At 36.3% G+C, this 21249-nt stretch overlaps 1 protein-coding gene and 1 long non-coding RNA gene across 4 annotated transcripts in view; one reads left to right on the forward strand and one right to left on the reverse strand.

Moving 5' to 3' along the window:
- The window catches only part of KCNIP4 (potassium voltage-gated channel interacting protein 4), a 1214435-nt gene that overhangs the window by 580917 nt on the left and 612269 nt on the right, over positions 1-21249 (reverse strand).
- The window catches only part of LOC129059234 (uncharacterized), a 54362-nt gene that overhangs the window by 26573 nt on the left and 6540 nt on the right, over positions 1-21249 (forward strand). The window contains exon 3 of the long non-coding RNA XR_010139634.1: positions 20330-20541. This is a non-coding gene — a long non-coding RNA (uncharacterized LOC129059234). The remainder of the gene's footprint in view (positions 1-20329; positions 20542-21249) is intronic.

Here is a 21249-nt window from a genome sequence, read left to right on the forward strand (position 1 = left end):
CCAGAATCTACAATGAACTCCAACAAATTTACAAGAAAAAAACAAACAACCCCATCAAAAAGTGGGCAAAGGATATGAACAGACACTTCTCAAAAGAAGACATTTATGTAGCCAAAAAACACATGAAAAAATGCTCACCATCACTGACCATCAGAGAAATGCAAATCAAAACCACAATGAGATACCATCTCACACCAGTTAGAATGTCGGTCATTAAAAAGTCAGGAAAGAACAGGTGCTGGAGAGGATGTGGAGAAATAGGAACACTTTGACACTGTTGGTGGGACTGTAAACTAGTTCAACCATTGCGGAAGTCAGTGTGGCGATTCCTCAGGGATCTAGAACTAGAAATACCATTTGACCCAGCCATCCCATTACTAGGTATATACCCAAAGAACTATAAATCATGCTGCTATAAAGACACATGCACACGTATGTTTATTGTGGCACTACTCACAATAGCAAACACTTGGAACAAACCCAAATGTCCAACAATGATAGACTGGAGTAAGAAAATGTGGCACATATATACCATGGAATACTATGCAGCCATCAAAAATGATGAGTTCATGTCCTTTGTAGGGACATGGATGAAATTGGAAATCATCATTCTCAGTAAACTATGGCAAGAACAAAAAAACCAAACACCGCATATTCTCACTCATAGGTGGGAATTGAACAATGAGAACAAATGGACACAGGAAGGGGAATATCACACTCTAGGGACTGTTGCGGGGTGGGGGGAGGGGGGAGGGATAGCGTTAGGAGATATACCTAATGCTAAATGACGAGTTAATGGATGCAGCACATCAGCATGGCACATGTATCCATATGTAACTAACCTGCACATTGTGCACATGTACCCTAAAAGTTAAAGTATAATAATAATAAAATTAAATTAAAAAATAAATAAATAAATAATATTCATTGTTCTGGAAAAAAAATTTCTATGTGTTTGTATAGTTTTCAAAATTCCTCCTGTTACTGATTTTAGTTTTATTCTATTTTGGTCAAAGAAGATACTTGATATAATTTCAATTGCTTTGAATTTTTACAGATGTGTTTGTGGCCTAACATTGTCTATCCTTGAGAATCCATGTGCTTAGAAGAAGAATGTGTATTCTGCAGCTGGTAAAGATAATGTTCTGCAAATATCCAAGGTTCATTTAGTCTATGGCAGATTAATTTTGATGTTTCTTTGTTGATTTTCTGTCTAGATGATCAGTCTAATGTTAAAAGTGAGTGTTGAAGTCTCCAGCTATTACATTATTATATTGGGGTATATCTGCCATTTTAGCTCTAATAACAGTTGCTTTATATATCTGGGTGCTCTAGAGTTAGATATATATATATATATATATATACATATATATATATATATATATATACACACACATAGGCACACATATTTGTTATACCCCCTTGTTGAATTGACCTCTTTATCTCTTCATTGTTCTTTTTATAGTTTTTGTCTTGAAATCTATTTTGTCTAACCGTAGCCAGTCCTGCTCTTTTTTGGTTTCCATTTGCACGGAACATCTTTTTTCGTACCTTTTTTTTCAGTCTATGTGTATCTTTACAGGTGAAGTGTGTATCTTTACAGGTGAAGTGTGTATCTTTACAGGTGAAATGTGTATCTTGTAGACAACAGATCATTGGGTCTTGTTTTTTTGTTTATTTTAGTATGTTTCTTAATTCAGTCATCTACTCTGTCTTTTGATTGGATAATTTAATCCATTTACATTCAATGTTATCATTGATAAGTAGAGACTTACCCCTGCCATTTTGTTATGTGTTTTCTGGTTGTTTTTTTGGTTTCCTCTTCCTTTTTTCCTTCCTTTCTGTCTTCCTTTTAGTGAAGGTGTTTTTCTCTGGTGGTATGTTTTAATTTCTTGCTTTTAATTTTTTGTGTTTCTGTTGTAAGTTTTTTGAATTGAGGTTACCATGAGACTTGCAAATAATACCTTATAACCTATTATTTTAAACTGTTGTTAACACTGATTGCATAGGCAAACAAACAAGCAAAGGGAAAATAAAAGTTATGCATTTTAATTCCTCCTCTTTTTAAAGTATTGTGTCTTAAAAAGTTGCTGCAGTTATATTATTTGATAGACTTATCCTTTAGCGCTTTTACTCAATATATGAGTAGTTTACACATGACGATTACAGTGATATAATATTCTGTGTTCTTAATATGTTGTTCTGTGTGCTAAATATGTTTTTCTGTGACTTTGTAACTTCATATGATATTTTCTCATTGACATACCTTTCTTTCAGATTGAAGAACTCCCTTTAGCCTTTCTTATAGGACATATGTGGTGTTGATAACATTCCTCAGCTTTTGTTTTTCTGGGAAGGTCTCTATTTTTCCTTCATGATTGAAATGTATTTTCACCAGATTTGCTATTCTAGGATAAATTTCCTTCAGCACTTTAAACATGTCATGCCAATCTCTCATGTCTTGTAAGATTTCCACTGAGAAGTCCGATTCCATACATATTGGAGACCTATTGTTTGTTATTTGTTTCTGTTTTCTTGCTGCTTTTAGGATCTTTCCTTTATCCTTGACCTTTGGGAGTTTGATTATTAAATGTTTTGAAATAGTGTTATTTGAGTTAATTCTGCTTGATGTTTTATAAGCTTCTTGTACTTGAATAATATCTTTTCTAGTTTGGGAAGTTCTCTGTTATTATCCATTTGAATCAAATTTCTACCAGTAGCTCTCTCTCTCTATCTCCTCTTTAAGGCCAACAACTCAGACTTGCCCTTTTGAGGCTATTTTCCAGATCACGTAGGCATGCTTTGTTCTTTTTTAATTCTTTCTGATTTTTTGTCCTATGACTGAATATTTTCAAATAGCCTGTCTTCAAGCTCACTAATTCTTTCTTCTGCTTGATCAATTCTGCTGTTAAGAAAGTCTGATGCATTCTTTAGTATGTCAATTGCATTTTTCAACTCAAAAATTTCTGCTTGATTCTAGTTAATTATTTCAATATATTTGTTAAATTTATCTAATAGATTTCTGAATTCCTTCTCTGGGTTATCTTAAGTTGTGTTTCCTCAAGACAGCTATTTTGAAATTGTCATCTGAAAAGACACATAACTCTCTCTTTCCAGGATTGGTAACTGGTGCCTTATTTAGTTCGTTTAGTGAGGTCATGTTTTCTTTGATGGTCTTGATTCTTATGGGTATTCATTGCTGTCTGGGCATTCAACAGTTACGTATTTATTGTAGTCTTTGTGGTTGGCTTGTTTGTACCTGTCCTTCAGGGAAAGGATTTCAAGGTATTCAAAGAGACCTTGGTGTTGTGATCTAAGTTTTTGGTCACTGCAGCCACATCTGCATTAGAGGGCATCCCAAGTCCAGTAATGCTGTGGCTCTTGCAGATTCATGGAGATACTGCCTCGGTGGTCTCAGATAATTTCTGGAAGAATTCTCTGGATTACCAGGCAGAGGCTCTTCTTCTCTTCCCTTAACTTTCTCTGAAACAAACAGGGTCACTCTTTGTGTGCTGAGCTGCCTGGAGCTGGGGGTGGAGTGACAGAAGCACCTCTGTGGCTACCACCAGTTAGACTGTACTGAGTCAGACCCAAAGACAGTACAGCACTGGTGCCTTATTTAGTTTGCCCAAGGCCCACAGTAACCACTGCCTGGCTACCTGCCTGTGTTCACTCATTTCTTTAGGGCTCCACCATCAGCCTGTGGCAAATCCAGCCAGGCTTATTTCCTTCCCTTCAGGGCGGCAAGTTCCACTGGTCCCAGACAGGTCCAGAGATGACATCCAGGAGCCAGGGCCTGGAGTCAGAAACTTCAGGAATCTACCAGGTGCTCTATTCTACTGTGGCTGAGCCGGCACTCAAGCCACAAAACAAAGCCCTTCCTACCCTTCTCTGTCCTTTCCACAAGCAGAGGAGTCTCTTCCCTAGGCCCCAGGCCGATGGTGAGTACCACCTGGCTACCCCAGATGTTCACTCAAGGCCCCAGGCCACTTCAGTCACCTTGTGGTAAATGCTGCTGGGCCATAACTCTCCATTCAGGGCAGTGGGATCTAGCCCAGTGCATGTCCAGAAAGGAAAAAACTGCATCTCTTGAGAGCAAAGTATCTTTGCCTTCTTTGGTATTTAAGTTATCACAAGTATATACTAGGCTTCCTCAGTCTTGCAAAAGCAAAAAATAAACCTAACATCTGAATAATTTCAATAAGTGCTAAGTCTGTGTAAAACAATGCACATAATAATGACTTTATGCCTTCTACGATAGTATGCTGACTGATAAATAATACTGACAACTAATATACAACATCTAATTATCTACAATATTAAAAAATACTGTTTTATATACTTCCAAGAGGATATAGAAAAACATACATAGTTTCCATACTTATTGAACTTATGACTGTACTGGCAGGCAAGATATGAATGCATGAAAATATAAAAATAATTAAGTTTTAAATACGTATTTGAGATTTTCTTTTCAACAGATTTTACTCTACTAATATTTATGGAATACTTACTATGCATCAGAACTTGTGTTAGGTATCAGTATACAAGAAATAATACAATGAGGTTATTTCTTTCAAGAACTCCACCATCTAGAGGGGGAGGAAAACTTTCAAACACACAGTTCCAAAACATCATCAGCAGTACAGAGAAAGCTATATGGTGCTATGGAATTCAGATAAGGAAAGGCTTAATTCTGCTGACAGTGGTTCTGAAGGTTTATCAAGGAAGGCTTCCCAAAGGAGGTGAGACTCACATTAGGTCTTGAAGAATGAGAGTTTCCCAGGCCAAAAAGAAAGAGCACTCCAACAAGGGGGGATATTACATACAACGCCATGCAGGTAGAAAGATTATCGAAGAGGGTGACAGACTGGGATAATTGTGATAAGCATTGTTAGCCTAATTACTGTTATTCAATGGGGAAGATGATATAAAAACAAGTTAAAATGTCAATTTTACATTTTTTCAGGACTACCAGCCTGTCAGTATAAATTGAGATGAGCTCAAGGCCTCCTTAAGTAGAATCTTAACATTGCAACTAACATATTAACAGGTTTCCCATTCATTAGTGTAGGAGAATTCATTAGAAAACAATGTATTCAGACTTCATAAGCAAAAGCATACCTTCTTCTTTAGTCTAGTATATCTAATTATATGAAGACTGCTATTAACATTAAATAAATCATCTAATAGATAATTTAAATGTGCAGTAGTGTTCAAAAGCAAGTCTACTTTTCAAAAGTAATCATAATTGCAGCACAAGCATCATGAAATATTTGATTAGTACAACGCTAAGGAGTGAGAATCATTTCTTACAAATGTACAATTAAAGAAGTTGTCAATTATAGCATAAATTGATCAGCATGTATATGATTCAAAAACATGTTAACCTGAATAAGTTTAGACTATCAGAACTACTGTTGTGAAATATTCCTTTGAAGCACTGACTGTAAAGAACACAGTGGAATCAAAGTTATAAGAACTATAGATAATAACATTTATAGTTACAGAATTCTGATTATATGAATTCCAGGAATTAAACATTGCACCATCCATTTTCACACAAAAACAAACTGGATAAATGAGTGATGACATTCATTTTGCCAGTTTACAAGGTACAGAAAAGCTTTATGTATTAATTCTGTCAATGAGAAAATAATAAATAATTTTGTATTTAATCCTATTTGAATTTAACTGAAACCCTATAGAGCATTCTGCATGAATGGTTTTCAACAAAAAAGTGATGTTCTTAAAGAATAAAGAGCTTTAGCTTCCTCTTCAAACATAAGAAGCATTGCCATTGAACTTGCTTACTCTTACCTCAAGTGAATGATTACCTCTTGCAAATGAATTTTAGCAGAATTTTCCAGCTCCAGCCTCAGTTGTTTCTTTTTGCTATTTGTTTTGTTGTTTTTTGAAATAAAGCTTCTCTTCACTGTGCTTTGCCCATCACTTGTGGCAGGAATCAATGGTACCTTAAAGATACCGACTCATTGGTGCAGAAAGCTAAAACCTGTCCCTTTAAAGCCCAACCTGGAACAGGACCGGAATTAAATAGGATTAACTCCTAATTTGTTCCTGTGTCCTGGTCTTCTATTGACTGTTTCCCAGTCCCTAATAATTGTCCTTGTTCATGTGTAAGACACTGTGTCCTCTTCTTCCTTAGTTAATTGAGTCTTTCGTTTTGACTTTCTATTCTCAACTTTGACTATTTTTTTTTGCTCTATGGGCTAAAACTAATATGCAGATACCGTTTTCCCTTCCTGATCTCAATAGTTCATAGTTTCTGTTGAGCAACTTATACTACATGTCACTTTAGAGCAATTACCTTTAATGCTTTTATGAAATTTCCCTCAAGATGCTTTTTAAAATTTATTTTGTGTCTTCCTTCCCTTCCTTTCTCTTTCTTCCCTTGTTCTCTCCCTCTCTCTCAGTCCTTGCAAACACATAAACACATATACTTTTACTACATTATCATGTACCTGTTGATATTGTCTCTAGGAATTTCATATGCAAGTATATATTTTGTATCTCATTTTGACAACATGAAATCTATGCACAAGGAGTCATCTACTTCCTTTGCCCAGAAGCTGGGGCCCAGTAAATTGTATTGAGTAAGCAAAGTTGTTTGGCTCATTTATTCACTAATTTGCTCATTCATTCAACAGATATTTATTAAGTGTTTGATATGTGTCAGGTCTTATACTAAGTGCTACATTCAATAATCAATATAGCCACAAGAAATTTTTTATGATATTTCACTTTCTCTCCCTTACAGATGTCCTTTTTATGGAACATTCTCTTCTACCCTGTTTTTCTAGCTATTTCTGCTCATCCATCATGATTCAACTTAAATACCAGGTTTTCCATGAAATGTCTTCTAACCTTTAGGTGTTTATCAGTTTCTTGTCTTTGCTATCATCCTAGAATATGGGATGTTTCATATTTCACAGTAATTATGTATTCACATGTCTGTTTCCTCCCAATTAAACTCACTTTGTGGGAAGAGACATGATCTCTTCCCCAGTGCTTGTAACAATGCATGGCACATCGTAGGTCCTTAGTCAGTTGTATACATGATAATAAGAGCATCTACGTGTACAAAATTTAGTATAAAGTCAACATCCAGCAGTTTAATAGTATTATTCATAATCAATCCCAAAACAAGTGATTCCAAGGACCTATAATGTTTTAAAAGCTAGTGTTAATCCAGACAAGTTTATTTACATAAAATGGAATCAGAAGCAGCAAATTTGATTGCCCTGTCCTCTAGAATATAACCTATTCGGAAGCCCATTGGAACTTTATAGTAACCCCTCTGTTGGGACCAGATAGATACTATAAGTTAATTAATATGGTATATTATAAGGAAATTAATCCAATGATTCTGATTTTTTTATTGTTAGAAGAATGAAACATCCCCAACAATTTGCCTATGCCCATTACTATTTTTATGGTAATGACTCCAGATTTACACCTCCAACAGCATTCCAAGTGTCTTATCCATCTCAATACCAGTTATGTCCCATGGAATAACTCAGAGATATTGTAAACATTATCTGTTCAAAGGAGAACTGTCAATTCTACCTTCAAACCTCCCTTCAATTCCCATCTCTGTAAATGGCACTGTCCAACATCTCAGGTCAGAAACACAGGCACAGCAACCCTGACTTGGTCTTGATTCCACCTTTTCTATCTCCACTCTCATCCAATCCTTAACAAGCCCTGCTGTCTTTATCCCAAATAGATTAAACCCTTCTCTCTATTTCCTGTAATGTATTACATCAGTGGAGAGTCCCATTTCTTCTTGTGTTTAGTACTGAAACAACTTCCTATCTGTCCTCCTTGTTTCTGATCTTGCTGTTTCCAATTCAAAGCATTTCTTAAAATGTGTACTATATCATACTGTTCCTCAAAACCATCCAGTGGCTTCCCATTTTATGTAGAATAAGATTTCAAATTCTTTTTATGGTTTATCAAATATTACCTGCCTCTCTAATTGTTCTTACAACATTTCAGCTTCAATGGTTTTCTTTGAACTCCTGTAAAACACCAAGGTCTTTACCAGCTCACAGCCTTAGCACAAGCTGTTCTTTCTTCCTGAAATGCTGTTTCCCTGCAGTCCTTTCATTATTGGTTCTTTCTTAGCATTTGGATCTCTGTTCATATTATCTGGTCATGCTCTTGAAATAGATGTCCCCTCAATCCCACAGAAACATGTAATTTTTCCATTTTTGATAATTTGATTGCTTCTTAATTCTCAACAGAATTGGTGATTTTGCTTTAATAATACTTGTCTTTATTCATGTCTTACTTGTTTTCCCTCCTAGAGTATAAATTTTTTTTAGGCAAGTACTCTGCCTCCCTCGTAAGTCTTTTTACCCCCAGGGACCAGTATGGAGTAAAGCATCTAAAAAAATGTGTGTTGACAAGCAAATGCAATAAAATAAAATAACCTAAAATTAAAAAAAAACAGTAGGCTTTAATTGAGCAACTACTTTCTGCACACAGATATATCTATAAATTCATAGACCTTTAATATTCACAATAGCACTGTAAGGTACGTTGTATCATTCTCATTTAATTAATGCAAAAAGCAAGTTTCTCAAAGTGTTAGTACAACTTTTGGATTTTAATGTAAGTTTCCTGAATCTAATCCCAGTCCTGTGTATTTTTTCATTCTATACTCCCAAAGCCATCATTTAATTTAAATATAGTTTTTACCTCTTGCTGACATTTAACCATTAATTTTTTTTTCCACCAGTTAAATTAAAAAGAAAAAAAAATCAAGGAAAATAAAGTCCATGGCAATACATACTGGCATTCTGTCTTTGAAAACAACCAAAAAAAATCAATAGAAATCTACTACATAAACCTGCCATAATAAATTAAAGATGTATTAAAGGGAAAGAATGGATGCTTCTGTTGTTAAGGCTTATGTCCAGTGGCCAAAAGGCAATCTTCTGCTGTTCTTTAATAGCTCGGTGCAAAAACTTTGGAAATTTTTATACCACTACTCTATCATAGCACTTTAGTAATAAATTACAGGAAGTAATAAGCATGTTATTTTCCTAAGTGTACCAAATTGTGAAACAAAGAGTTCTTCATCCAAGTGCCTACTGTCTGTTGCAAAGCCAGTTTAAGAAACCAGCTACAAAAACTCATCTTTTTTTTAAATCCAACAATCATTCATAGAACACCTAACTGGCAGGCAGTGGCATGGTGGTTGAGAGTTAAAGCTCAGAAATCAACAGTTCAAGTCTCTCCTCCACTCTGTGCCAGCTGTATGACACTGAATAAATTATTCCTTTTTCTCATTATTAAAATAGAGTTAATAATAATGTCTATCTGATAGGGTTATGGAGGAAATAAAAGGGTGAAATGATTAAAATGCCCACTATGTACTAAGATCTCCAAAAAAATAAGGTTAACTTTGGCTTCAGAATGATGTATTCTGAGGGGCATAAATTTATGATACTCTGGGTGCTGAGAATGTAAGTATTACGGAAGGGATAGCAAGATACCTGGCAGAGTGAATGGAGTTAAATAACCTTGAGGTCTTTTAGGAACAAGCTATTCCCTTACCATTTTTTAAAATAGCTTTTTTTGAGGTATAATTTGCTTATCAGAAAATTCACCCACTTAAGTGTACAACTGAATGACTTTTAGGAAATTTACAGGGTTATATAATCATCACCAAAATCTAACGTCAGAATATTTTCATTGCCTCAAAAAGATTCCTCATGCTTACTTACAGTAACAGCCGTTCACACCCCCGCCCCAGGCAAACACTAGTCTACATTCTGTCTCTGTAGATTTGCCTCTTCTGGATATTTTATATAAATTGTATTATACAGTATGTGATCTTTTGTGTGTGATTTCTTTCAGATCACATAATGTCAAAGTCCAACTCTGTGGTAGCATGTCTCAGTTTGCTTCTATTGCTCAATCATGTTCCATTCTGTCAATATAATACATTGTTTTGATCAATCACCAGCTGACAGATTTTGGAGTTGTTTCTAGTTTTTGACTTCGACAAATCATGCTAGTATAAACATTTGTATACAAGTCTATTTCTACACCTGTGTTTTCATTTCTCTTCAGTACATTCCCAGGAGCTCTCCTTTTCTATTTTATGGGAAAGATCTGCCCCTGAAAGCCCCCAGTGCAACTTGTTGGAAGTGGGTAGAGAGTTCTAATTCCAACTCACCAGTAACTACTCAGTGGTCAGCTCACACAATGAAGTAGGAAAAAAAAAAGGCACATCAGTTCTTGTCTCTGCCCTTTTTCCCCTAAATCCCCTTGTGACTTTGGAAGATAACTGGACCTCATAGCATCTAGGCATCTTAACTTGTGAACCAACAGCAGAAACTAGATGTTCTCTGAACTCTCTTTTACCTTAAAAAACTTATAATACTCTTAGTAACTAAAATTTTATAAAGAAATCCAAAAGGCACGATCAATGGATTATCTCCCTTGCCCCTGACATTTTCTGGGCATAGCCAGCACATAGCATAGTCACAAAAAAATATGATACTGAAAGCATTTGAATATTGTCTATTGCATGCAGAATCCAGGATTTACCAGTTGGCACCTTACACGTGCCTGTTTTGCTCTTAAAATTCTTGCATATCACTGTATTTATCTGTCCATATTTTGCTAAGGCAGTTATTTTGTTCAGAGTTAATTGGGCATAAAACAAATATTAGTACAAGAAAATAGGTGGATTGTTTTAATAAACATTTAAAAAGTATAAATCCAAGTAACTCCAAAATAGTCACCTCACTGGATTTACATTTCTTTATTCTGATATCACTCAGATTGGATATTTCCCTTTGGAACTGCCCTCCAAACTAGTGGTATAGCCAATTTCTAAAATTAATTTTCAAACCTTATTATGTTTAGCTTGTAGAAAGAGGTATAAAGAATAATACAATGAGCATGCATGTACCAATCGCAAAGCTTTAAAATAATTGATTACTGATGCTCTGGGGTCTATTAATACCCTCTCAACTTTCTGTCCTTATCTCCAATAATTTCTGCACTTGAGCATGACTGTCCTCACACATATATTTATATTTTTTTGCATATGTATGTTACCCTATGCAATATATGATATTGCTTTCCTAGTTTAAATATTTATATAAATGGTATCAAAACGGTATCAAACTATATGTATTATTTATCAGTTTGCTGGATTCATTCAATATCATGTTTGATGAATTTATTTACATTGATACGTGAGTTCTAACTCGATATTCACCTTGTATAACATTACATTTGTAATAAACCACAATTATTTATCCTATTTCCTATTGATATATATTTAGATGATATCTAGTATTTTGCTACCACAAACACTTTAGCTGTAAACATTCTTGTATCTATCTTCTCTGTGTACTTATTGAGGGGTTCCCTAGAGTTAACTTTACCTAGAGTTTCATTACCTAGGAATGAAATTTCCAGATACTGAGAAATGAACACCTTCATTTTTACTAATTACTACTGCATTTTCTCCAAACTGCACCCATTTTTATTCATCAAGGTATAAAGCTCCCATTTGTGCACAGCTCCCCAAAACTCAGTACTGTTAGACATTTTAATTTTCCCAGTTGCCAATTTGATTCTTAAATATCAAATTTAACCAACAATAAGTGACTATGTCCTCTGAATATACTTCTGTGCTTGGTTCTGTGTGGAATGCAAAATATGATATAGTGGCAGTACTACTGAAATTGGAGGAACCAAAAATTGAGCCTTCACTCCTGCCGTCTGTGAAAACCTGAGCAAGTTGTTTAACCTCTTCAAGCCTCAATTTCTTCATCTGTAATATGAAGGGTTGGACAGGAAAAATTTTCAAGCTCCTTTCACCTTCCATCCTACTTGACTTTATGATGCTCTATGGGAGCTTGTAAGACAGGAGGAGAAGCAAAACACACATAAGTAACTTTAACAGCAGACCCAAATATACATGTAGAAGGTATTGGGAGAACGTAGGACACTGGATCTAAATAGGGGCGAGGAATAAACTAGAAAGGTTTCACCAAGCGGATTGAATGAGATTCACCAAGATGGTATGGATGGAATAGAGGAAAGACGTTTAAGGAGAGGAAAGAGTATGGCAGATGGGGTCGTAAAAGACGACAGTGAAGGGAGAGGAGCAAGGATAGGGAGAGGGGCAAGGACACGGAGAGAGGCAAGGATAGGGAGAAGGGGTATGGCTGGAGCAAAAGGTGTTTAGGTGCATGTTGGGAAGCGGAGAAGATAAGGCCAGATATATTGCGATTTTTATTATGTCAAACTGTAATAAATCTTCATTATGTTATAGATAATATGATTTTTAAAACCCCTCAAAGCAATGTGGAATCAAATCTGCAAATAAGGCAGATAGTCATTTTATTTTCACTTTAAAATGATGCCATGAAACCAATTTCTTCTGAGGCCAATAGGCTGATTCTACAGTCACTTCTCAAGCAGGGCTGCTCAGGGGGTTTGAGAAATGGAAAGAAGTGTTGCAGAAAAAAGAATGGAGTCTCCTTGGGTGCAAGATTTGAACAGATATGCTCCTTTGGATTTTTGAATTTTATCAGGTGGTTTAAAAGATTCATTATTTTATAGTTATACTTGGTATTGAAAATTCTCAGAACCTGATAGAATTTTAGTATTCCCACATAAAATTTTTAAAGTACAAACTTTTTTTTTATTACAGGAAAAAAAATGCCTTCTAAGAGGCTTCAACTGGCTATGCTAGAATGGCTGAGAATTTTGAAAAAAATAATTAATGTACCTCATTTTGAATAAACTGATTTATTATTGGTTATAAACATGGACCTCACAGGCAAAATACCTGGCTTCAAATCTGGACTTTCCTATTGTAAAGTGGAATATTAATTTAAGCAAGTTATTTAAGATCAGTTTGTTAGCATTAGGATTGCATTTGGCTACATGTAACAAAATACCTAAATCAACTTCTTCCACCCGTGTAAGTGTCTTGTTTTTCTTATATCATAGGAAGTCAGAGGGGGGCTGCTGAAGACCGGCTCTATGGTATCGCTAATGACCCACGCTCCTTGCACTTTCTGCTCCGCCATTCTGGATATGTAGCTTTTGTCCTTGGGTTCAAGATAGCTCCTTTATCACTAAGCATTGCTTCTGAGTTTGAAAAAGAAACAAGGGAGAATGAACCAAAATCCCTCCCTTTGTAAGACTTTGTATTTTTAACTTGGGAGGCTGAGGCAGGAGAATGGCGTGAACCCGGGAGGCGCAGCTTGCAGTGAGCCAAGATCGCACCACTGCACTCCAGCCTGGGCGACCCAGCGAGACTCCCTCTCAAAAAAAAAAAAGACTTTGTATTTTTATCCAGAAGGGTACTCCACTCAAGAGACTTACTTAAGTCCCACTGGTTATACATTGTGGCATGGGAACCTGGAAAATCATTTCTTTAAAATACATTGCTGAGTGCATAGTGCATTGCTATCCTAAAGAAAATCAGGAATCTTTTAGTAAAAATGATGTCTAGCCAGGCATACTGGCATGTTCTTGTAGTCCCCGCTACTCAGGAGGCTGAGGCAGGAGAATGGCTTGAACTTGGGAACCAAAGGTTGCAGTGAGCTGGGATTGCGCCACTGTACTCCAGCCTAGGTGACAGAGTGAGACTCTGCCTCAAAAAAAAAAAAAAAAAAAAAAACAAACAAAACAACAACAACAACAAAAAATGATGTCAAAGTGAGAATTTGATAATGACAGTGCCTGCTATATATTGAAGAGTTATTTTGAAATTTAAAAGCAAAATGAAAGTCATAGCATATAGTAATAATTCAATAATTCTTACTACCAAAAGGATTATACTAATACGTAATTAATAATGTTATGTATATAAATATATATATTCCTCCAAGCACATGTTAATCCTTCGTGGCCCAGATCAAATACCACATCTACTAACACCCTTCTCTGATTCTGCCACTCAGATTCTTTTTCTTCATCACTTAATCAGCTATATTTGATGAAACACAAACTAATCTGACAAGTAAACAAAAAAGGATTGTATTGGAAAGATACAAAACTATAGAATTCAGAGTAGAGTTAGCTCCTGTAGGCTTTATAGGAATCCATAGAAACATGGGAACCTAAATAAGTTTCATGGGGGTAAACACCACCGAGCTTATGTTTTTAGCTTCTTGAGCTACCATAGCAGGAAGTAAGTCCTTGATTCCTACCAGGATCCACAATGGGATTGCTCTTAAATACGCAAGTGCTTTGCTGCTAGACAGATAAAGCATGATTGCTGTCTACTACAGGGTCACATGCACGTAAGTGGTTGACTTTGGTCAAATGACACTATGATAGCTCAGCGTTATCCAATTGCAGAAATGCCTATTTGTTCACTGAAATTCTGCTGAGTAACTGTAATAAGAATGAGAAGGAAATTGTTTCAGAGAAAATTGCGTGAATAAATTTAGAAGAAGTAACACATGGTTTTAATTCATAGAATGACAGGTGGAATGATTCAGTTTAGATGTAGGATATGGAAAGGCACTTACTAGCAGCTTAAAAAGCAAAACAACTAAGCAACATAATATACAAATTAAATATATTTGAATAGTAGCATGACAAGGTCACAACCATGACTCAAGAGACTTTATCTGGTCTGTTAATTGTATAAAGAAACAGAAACCATAATTTCCTGAATATAGGTAATAGATCTAACTATGGGATCTGAAGTGGAGATAAATAGAAAGGGAATAGGTGAGAAAATTAGGAAGACATAGTGGGGAAAAATTGCAATTGGAGATTATATTTAGGAAGCAAGGACGGAAGCTTTCAAGATCTCCTATGATTTCAAGCTTGGGTGAATTGGTGCTGCCAGAAAAGCAATGGAGAAACAAAAGGCATGATAGGCAGAGGAAGAAGAAAAGAAGATGCATGTCGTATATGTTGAGTTTGACATCCCAATAGAATATCTCCGAGGAAATATGCAGAATTTGAATTACATAACTGGTGTTTACCAAAGAAAAGGGCTGATGGTATAGAAAACCTTTTGCCATTTCTTATAATTTTCTAGTTTCCTCTACTCTTGTACTCTCATCAATCACTCAGTTATTTTGCATATGTCTAGTTCTGTGTAATTTCTACACTTGTCTGCATAATGTTATCTCTGTAAGGTGACTTATCTCTGTACACCATAGGCACTATTTTCCCTACTTTACAAGAGGAAATTGAGTCTCAGAAAGAGCCTACTTACTTTTCTTCTTACTAACGAATGAAAAGGCAATGTTAATCATCATTTTTCCCCCAATCGGTGAGCTATGAAAAAAATTTGGGGTCCATGCAAAATCATTATTATTATGTTTAAACTGTAACTCTACAAATTTATGATCTCCTAAAGCTTTCCAAGATCTAGTATCTCATCTGCCGGCAGATTTTTCAAATGAATTCCTACTCAATGAAAAACAGTTCATTTACATTTTAAAAACCTTGTCAGTATTAACCAGATTATTCCTTCTAATTATTCTTTAGGTCTGATCTTAGAAAACTATTTGAAGCCATCTGTTATTTAAATTCAAGTTTATTGCACATAAAAGAACAGAACTTGATTTATATTATGTCTGATTTGTTCTGATATGTATAGAATAATAACTCGGCAGAGTCTCATAAACAGCAGTTATAGTATGGTACAAGGCTGTGGTATAACTGCCACTGAGATTCATTATCACACACATCTTCTAAGGGCATCTAAAGGGCATACACATTTCAGAATTCTGTCTGTAATCACTATACGCCCTGCTGATATGCAACCAGAAAAACATTCTACTCTTAGAAAAAAAAAGGTATATTTCTAGTTTTCAGAACACAAACTTCTCAGATTCACAAACAAGGCTGCAGTTTAGTGTGAGACTCAATGGCTAAGTATATCTGTGGGAACTAAAGCTTCAGTGGAAAGAAGCATTAGGTGGATTTTTCAGATTTGTCTTAACATGGCCAGCTCTGTATATTACACAGTCTATATTCTATGTGCATAGGGCAGATAAAAGGCTCTGTAATTTGTTAAATAGTATCCCAAAATATTAGTCTTGCTGGGAACCTCAGAATGTGACCTTATTTGAAAATATAGGGTATTTGTGGACAAAATTAGTTTTGTGGATGGATGGATGAAAGTGGGCCCTAATTTCAATAAATGGTGTTCCATAAGACCACGTGAAAACACACAGTGGGAGGAAAGCTATATGACAATAGAGTCAGATTTTGGAGTAAGTGACAAGCCAAGGAACACTGAGGACTGCCAACAACTACTAGAAGCTAGGAAGAGGGAGGGAAGGATTTTTCCCTAGAGCTTTCAGAGGGAATATAGCCCTGCAGACACCTTTCTTTAAGACTTCTGGGCTTCAGAACTATGACAGAGTATATTTATTTTGTTTTACACCACCCAATTTTTTACAGCAGCCTAGGAAACTAACACTGGTTCTAAATGACACATTGACAACTCTAATTCTGTTTGCTTCCCTTACACAAGCAGAGAACCACTTAAGGTGTTACCATCTCCACACTCCTCCCATATCCTTGGTAAGTAATTGTGCAAACACATGGATAAAACACATGCATTTTGATATCTTTATGCAAAAGTGTCTTCAAATAAAAAATAATTTAAGAGAAATGCTAATCAAGTTTAAAATTACATTTTAAATCATTTCCTTTCATTAACAATTCTTATTGCCTTCCTAAATGTGCAAATTATTGGCACCCAAGGGACCCAAGGGAGTAAAAAGAGTATGACATGATGACAATATCTCCTTCTTGAAACACTTAAATTAAATCATAATAACCTGCACCTTTTGCTTCTTTCTTACCATTTCTGAGATACATGAATCAGTTCTTGGCCTCAAGTCTTTGGCAAATTTTTGGTGGGCTTGTTTACAAACTACAAATGCTTTGTGGTTTCTGCTATCACCAGAGTTCTGATGGCCCCAAATCCTCAATCTTCTTTATCATTAATCTGATTTGGAGCCTGATATCTTCAACTGCTTTCCGTAGTTGACTGACTTGTTACTTCAAACTGAACATTGTGCAGAATGCGAGATCTGCAATCAACAAGGTGCTATTTGGTAATATTAATCACATTATTTTCTTTGTGCTTGTGTCCCCTCTTATAAGGACTATTTTTCTTTCCTGCCCCATACCAATAAGAAACAAGGATGCAACAACAACAATGACAACAGACCTAAGTGGAATCTTGGAAGCATGCTTGCAAAGCTCATGCTTCCCCCTGCATAAGCTAGCTAAGACCAGGCATGGGGTAGGAGGAAAAGAGACAAGATTGTGACTCAAAAGTGTAGACGGAGGATTCACCAGAAGGACAGACCCAGGAAGGTGGGATCCTCACCATGCTAGAAAAAGAACATCCATCTCAAGGGTAAGGAGGGGATGAAAGAGAGACAAAAGAATAGATTCATGCCCTAGGGATAAAATAACTGAATGTCTTGCATACATATATAATATATACAGCATAGGAAAAAAAGTTACTTGTGACTATACAAAGCTATTTTTATATCATTTCCTTTAATCTTCAAAACAACTCATTAATAAACATTGTCACTATTGCTCACTAGAGGAAATTGAAAGCTTAAACATCATGCCCAAGGACACACAGCTACTAACTGCTGGAGTTAGAACACACTTCCTCTGACAATAAATCCACTGTCCTCTTTCCAATTTACTTTAGTTTATAACCCATGATTTATTTGCTTTTTTCTGCACTCTGAGAACTTGATAAGTAAAATTACAAATGCCTTACCCAATCATTCAAGGAAAAAATTTATTCACCCCTTATTCTCTACTAATTTCATATATGAAACACCTAATCGTGTTGCTAGGCTCACAGCTTGCTATATCCCCTACAGGAAAGAAAAAATCCTGCCACTTATGTATATGCACTTTTTTTCTCCTCCCTGTGAAATGTCCTTTCCTGATACAAGTCCTCCCCAAATGTCAAGATTTAAACACATCATTCTCTGTCCATTTTCTTAGCTAAGGGGTAGTAGTCTAGGTAAAGGTGATTTAAGCCTAGAGCTAAAGAGCCCTAGGTAGTATCATGTGTTTTGAGTAAAAAACTGTTCATTTTTTTCTGAACCTTGAGTTCTCCTCCCAAGGACTACTTCTTGCTCTCCACTTCCGTAAGAAAATGCTTCAGCCTGTTTGGAACCAGCAACATAAGAATAGAGAAAGAAAGGGTTTATGAAAGATGGACCCAATTATAGCAGTCTGCATTTTCTTATAATACTGGTGACAGCAGCAAAGTTGTGAAGCTGCTTTTAAGTCTATGATAAATAGGCTTAAATAGAAAAAGTTCTGCAGGTCCAAAGTCAATAAAAATGTACATAATGTACTTGGAGTTAGATAGTAAATGAGGTCACAAATGCACTGAAAGTGGAACTATTGGAAAACCACGGGTATATTTAGGTAGATACTACTTCAAAAAGAGAAAGAGAGAGAGAGAGAAAAAAATAAGAAAAAGTGAGGAGAGATGCCAGAGGAAATTCGGAAAGAAAGAAATCTATGTACTATGTCAACCTCTACCTTTGACAGGGAAAGCATCTCTTTAGGGAGTTATACATCCCCATCTTGCAAGTTTATTATCTCTCCTCAGTCAGTAAAATAGCTTCTATCATGATGAGCCTGTTCTTTATTCTCCTTAAAACAATTCGACCCATAGAACAAAAATGCTGCTTGTCTATGAAAGTCTTTACCAGGATCCATGAGCCCAGGGCATTTCCCTAGAAGCAGTCTTTCTCAAATTTATTGTCCATGAGAATTACCTAGGAATCACAAAATGCACATTTTCTAACTTCACCCCCAGAGAGTCTCAGGGGGAGCTTCAAACATTCACATTTTAAATGCAGATTCTGATGCAGGCTCTTTTTTGCCACACCTGAAACTTACAGGCAGGAAGAAACAAATGCTCAGAGGCCTTCCTATATGCCAGTTATAGTTCCAAGGGCTTTCTCTGTTCTCCTGTTGTTTTTATTAATAACTCATTAAATTATCACAACCACACTCCGAGGTAGATGCTATGAGACCCATTTTACCAATACTGGTAAAAGTCACAGTTGGTAAATAAACATAATTCAAGTCTCTGGTCTGTCTCATTGCTGTGTCCTTTTTCACTCCATCACATAGGAGTATGACTGTCTAGGAAAATAGGTTAACAGAGGAGACAAAGAACTCAGGAAGCATACAATTATGTGCACAAGACATGTGCTGACAAAGGACTATGAGTACAATCAATAAGAATTAGTGGTGGATTTTCCAATAACCACAGACCCTGATAAGTCTACAGAACCAACCTACAACAGGAAGTTGGGTGTTGGGTGAAGGACTTTATTGGAATCCATCTAATGTGGACCATGAGAGAGACGTTAAGTTGCCAAGGAGAATAAAAGCTTCATGTGGCTTGTTCACTATGGGAAATGAAAGGTCAAGAGAAAAGCGGGACTTCAGAGGATGAGGAATGAAATAAGCCCTGGAGCCATCTGTGGATGTAGCATAAGATCCATAAGCACATTGTTTCATAGGATTTGCAATAGCCAAAGGTCTTGGAAACCAAATTGCAAAGATCAGGAGAGAGTTTTAAGAAACAGTGGGGCAGATAAATTATATTTGTTGAATCTAAAAGGAGCAGCCACCAATCCAAAGAAAAAAATGGAATTTATTGTGTTCTGCTAATCCTGAGACAGCTATGATGCAAGAAAAAGAAAAGATGGAATGAACAAATCCCAGCTGACCTGGCATATTCCCAGGTACTTTCAAGTATGTTATCTTATTAAAGCATCACAAAATCCCTGATATGTAGGCAGAACAGGCATCAGTATTCCCAATTTCCAGAAAAGGAAATTAAAGTAACAATATTGATTACTGTTGTTATTTTTAAAGGTAATTCTTGAAGGCATGCTGTTAGTAAGTGTAGGATCTGGGACTGCCCACAGGCATTCTGACTCCTATGTTAGCGCTCTCTTCAAATATTGACATATACAGAGGCACAGACACTACAGAACTCAAGTCTGACAGAAAGTTCTGGTGTCCACCGCACCTATGTATTGTGTAGCTGTGGTGGTTTTAAAGACATATCCATACTGTTGTCGATATTCTTCTCTTCCAGTGGTGGAGTTTACTTCCCCTTGCCTTGAGTGTGTATTGGACTTAGTGACTTGCTTCTGGACAACAGAATAATGCAGAAGTGATGGAATGTCACTTCTGAGTTTAGATTATAAAGACTGTGGCTTCTGTCTTGGGAGAGCTCTCTCACACTCTCTCCCTCTTGGGTCTTGCTCTGAAGGAAACCAGCTGCCATGCATGAGGATACTCCAGCAGCTTATGGAGAAGTCCATGTGGTGAGGAACTGGGGCCAGTCCACAACCATCTGAGTGAACCTGAAAGCAGATCTTCCCCTCACTCAAGCATTGAGTTGACTGCTGGCCCAACCAATAGCTTGTCTGCAACTTCATGAGAGACCCTGACTCAGAAGCACTCAATTAACCCATGAAAATGGTGAGATAAATTTTTGTTGTTTTAAGCCACTAAGTTTGAGGTGATTTGTTATATAGTAATGGATAACTAATATAGCAGGGAATCAAATGATTTTCACATCACAGGCAATTCTGATTTATTAATCAAACCACATATTTAAACAGAAAAACTTTGTCCTACTCAAATGGAACCACTTTTTAATAAAAAAAAAATAGAGCTGTAGAAATAAGGAAGCTTTGACTATCAAGGAAAGCAAATGGAGGCTGATGGCCAGGGTATGCTCCCTGTCGAAAGCTGGCCTCCTCACCAAATCACCTCGACATTGCTGAACTTGTCCCCATTTTCTTTATTATATTAGCAGAAACTGCACAAATTAGAGATTTAATTGAGCTAACAACCATCCCATTAAAAATATGAAATTTTTCTGAGGGTGTTTAAATGACTCGTTATCCACTCATTACTTGGAATTAAAGCCCATTATGCTCCTAATAACTCATTGCTAAAACGGCCTGTGTTGAGAAATGGAGGATTTGATGAATGCAGGTGGCACAGTATGATTTCATTTTGGAGCACTTTGGGGGCCTGGGTAGAGGTCCACAGTGGGCTGACACTTTGGAAAGGAATGATGAAGTGGAGAGAGGCATCCTGGGTGGAGTGGCACAATGCCAAAGCCCAACTCAGGCAGTGTAAAATATATATTTTATATATATATATAAAAAATATATTATA

Source organism: Pongo abelii, chromosome 3 (genome assembly GCF_028885655.2).
Source record: "Pongo abelii isolate AG06213 chromosome 3, NHGRI_mPonAbe1-v2.0_pri, whole genome shotgun sequence".
NCBI lineage: Eukaryota > Metazoa > Chordata > Mammalia > Primates > Hominidae > Pongo > Pongo abelii.